Genomic DNA, 3,624 nt, shown 5'->3' on the forward strand with positions numbered 1-3,624 from the left:
GGGGAGGGGGAAGGGTTAAGAGCGGTGGCAGGGAGGAGGGGGGACAGGGAGGAGGGGGGCGGGAAGGGGGTAAGAGGAAGGCAGGGAAGGGGAGGGGGGTACACGGAGGAGAGGGAATGGCGCCGAATCAAACAGGAGCCGAGTCACTCTACCCACCCCCTCGCCTACACGCAGGATGGGGTTGTTTGGGGACAGAGAGGAAGCAGGATCAGGACCCCGATCAGAACGCGGTAGATGCGTGAGCCTCTGTAATTGACGCTCTGCTGTCTCAATTTATGAGAAATATAAGACTTGTAATTGCCTCTGTAGTTTGGACACTCATTAGGAGAATAATAAATGTTATTATTTATTAATATGGCAATGAATCATTCAGGCTTTTAAATTAAAGATTAAAGCGCTCACAAATTAAATGTAAATCCCCGGGCCGGTGTCGACGGAGAGGGTCCTCCGCGCATTAGTGCGCGCCTGGCCCTTTAAGCGGGCGGGGCTGGCGGCGGGGTGACGCGAGGACACGGCCGGCTCGCGGGGACAGCCTGCCTCCTGCCGGCCGCTCGCGGAGCCTGCGAGGCCGGTCGGGCGCAGGTGCAGGCGCCCCTGCCCGGCAGCGCCCCCACGCGGCACGCAGGCGCTGCACAACCCAAACCCGCTCTCTGGGGGGCAGTGGCCCCGACGACCCCGCTCCCCCAGGGGACACACGCAGCTCCCGCTGCCTCCTCGCTGGGCTCCCTGAGCAAACGCCCTGCACAGCGTCCCCAGCCAAGGGGGCTCGCAGCCCCACCGACCCACGGGCGCGGCGAAGCCCAGAGATGTTAAGTGACCCACCGAGGTCACACAGCCAGGATCTGGTGGGCCTGGAATTCTAGCCCAGCCGCGCGGGGCCCCAAGGGCTGTTCTCTTCTCCGTGGCAGTTGGGTTCCCAAGCCAGCCCCAGACCCTGTTAGAAGCACAAGAACATGGAATAAATAGACGAAGGTCATTATTTCCTGATGGCTGACTGTGACAGGCACCAAGGCAGATACTGCGCATGGTTACTTGCATTGAGGTAAGCACAGATCCCTCTGCCCGTGTTACAGATGAGAAGGCTGAGGCACAGACCGGCTTCAGTGACTTGCCCAACTCAACAGGGAGGAAGTGTGGGAGGAGTCAGAACCAGGGCTGGCCAAGCGGGGCCCTGAACCCCGGACCACTCCAAGACCAGACCAGTTTCTTCTGGGTCCTCAAAGGAGGAGTGGATGCCCCAATTCCTGCCCCAAACAGGGCACAGGGCAATGGCTGGCTGCACCCTGGTAGACACCTGAGTTACAGCAAGAAAATGAATCGTTATTTACTTAACCAGTGCATGATTTGGGGTGCCCGTGTCACTTCCAGCCCCTGTTGTGACCGTCTCTGGGTTTGGGACTGTTTCCCAAATAATCCAAAGATTGGGACAGTTACACGTTTGGGATACAAGTTGTTGAATTACCTTCTAGTAAGAGGGTCTCAACTCTACGCTTATTTGGGGAAGTCCTTTGAAGAGGCGCCCCCGCCCCCCAACTATGGTGAGCAGTCCCTGAAAGTTAGCCCCCTTCCACACCCAGGATGGCATGTTGGGAAAACCTGGGGTGTCTCTAATTCAGCTTCCCAGTTATTCATCCCAGACCTTTGAAGACAGGCAGGAGCCCCTTGAACCCACCCCACTCACCCCTACTCCCTTAGAGCTTGGAGGCAAAATGGCACAGCCATGGACGGTCCCAGACGCCCTCACTTTGCTCCACCCTTGCCCCTGGAGTAATCCCAGCCACCCCCTGGCCCTTGAACTCCACTTCCCCAGGTTGACCTTCCCCATGTCAACTCTCAGGATTCAGTAGACTTAGTAGGGTACCCCCCCCCCAAAGAAAGCCCTTCTTCCTCACACCCATCAGACTCTGCCTCCCCTTCAGACCATTGTCATTGTGATGCCCACTGAGCCCTCCGTGTCTCCCAGGCCCGGGTCTAAGGCTTTCCATCATTATCATAACACATTACAGGATCTCGGAGCCGTGATCTGACCCCAGAGCCCATGCCCCGTCCACATGGGTCTCCGCTGTCTGCCCAGGCCAGGGCACAGCCCCACAGACACGCTCAGGAAGTATTTGTGGATGAAGAAGTGAGTGAACCCATGAAGGCTGCTTTCTCCCCCACCAGGCTGGGACCTCCTTGAGGGCACGTGGGGTCTCGCCACTGCTGGACCCACATCACCCCCGCAGAGAGTTGGGCTGGGACACGGAGCTGCCGAGTGTGTGGAGGGAGTCACGGCTCCTCTCTGGACTCGACTCCCCACCCAAGCGAGAGGAAGGCAGCAAGCTGTCCCAGCTGGCCATGCCAACACACTGCAGGAGTGTGGAGAAGCTGGGACTGGCTGTGCTCAGGCCCTGGGGTCCATCCCAGCCTCTTCCCACGTGGCCTTCTGTCCCCCTGGCCCCAGGATCTCAGGTCCCCAACCTTGTCTCAGGCCCCTCTTGCCCCAGGATCTGGTTTGGAGGAACGGGTTTCTCAGCCCCATGTGACTATTCTCTGCACCCCTGCCCCACACATCCCAACCCAGGGTGGAGGGGACTTCACTGCTGCTTCTTCCACCCACCCAGGTCCCCGCCTGGGGACGGGGACAGACAGAGCGGTCCGTGTTATTGCTGTTATCCCTGGGGGACTGTTCAGACGCCAACTAATTTGTTTCACTCTTGCCCCCTCCCTTATTGATCAATGCTGTAACCGAGCGTTGTGTTAAATGACTTGTTGCCATGGTAACCATCAGATACACGCACAGATCTGATGTGCCTGTTTCCTGAGCCAGATCGCCTCCTAAGAGCTCGCAGGGAGCAAATCTCCTTTCATATCCGCCGCTGTTTTCTCAAAGGCACAGGATATTGTTCAGAACAAGGCATTTTTAAAAACAATATTAAAAAAAAAGAACTTGTAACCAGGTTTCTCAACAGATATAAAGCTGTTTCATAAGGTATGTCACTCTTAAAAAATATGAAATCAGATTTGAAAAGGAAACCTTTGACCAAGTGCATCTTCCTTCTGAGACTCTCTCCTTAGGAAATAAGCTGAAATATGGACACAGGGCCCCGTATAACTGACAGCAGCTGTGACATTTACAAAGAGAGAAATGGAAAACAGCCTCAAAGTTCCACAGGAGAAGATTCAAGTAAGCTGTGGTTCGCACACTGGCAGGATATTATAGAGATGTTTAAAATGCTACATAGAAGAGGGAAGCATATGTGTCAGATGATGTGGAATGAAAGAAACATGATAGGAAACTGTGTCTGCCAGGAGATCATAATGAATGTAAACAAACCTAAGCGATGCAAGAAAACTACTCGGAGAAAATACACACACCAAAATGTTGACAGAGCTTGTCGGTGGACCCGTGGTAATTTTGTTTCCTTGTTCACTTATTCGGCAGATATTCCCAGAGCAGGTGCTTAGGACCCCCGGCCCCTATCACGGCCCTGGGAGCACAAACGTTATGTCTATTTCCTGTAGTTTCCCAAATGTGTTTAAGGAGCACGTGTCACTTTTCAGTGGAAATATATATATACAATTTTTTTTTTAAGCCAGGGTATATGTTTTACCCATCAGGTCGGCAACAAGGTAAAGAGAATC

General features: G+C 54.4%; 1 long non-coding RNA gene across 1 annotated transcript; it reads left to right on the top strand.

The window, feature by feature from the left end:
• Positions 1-712: 712 nt before the first annotated feature.
• On the top strand, positions 713-3,373 carry LOC122239710. The gene is made up of 2 exons (XR_006219094.1): positions 713-1,042; positions 2,007-3,373. It is a non-coding gene; the product is annotated as an uncharacterized LOC122239710 (long non-coding RNA).
• Positions 3,374-3,624: the final 251 nt, after the last annotated feature.

The sequence above is a fragment of the Panthera tigris genome, chromosome B3, assembly GCF_018350195.1.
Source record: "Panthera tigris isolate Pti1 chromosome B3, P.tigris_Pti1_mat1.1, whole genome shotgun sequence".
NCBI lineage: Eukaryota > Metazoa > Chordata > Mammalia > Carnivora > Felidae > Panthera > Panthera tigris.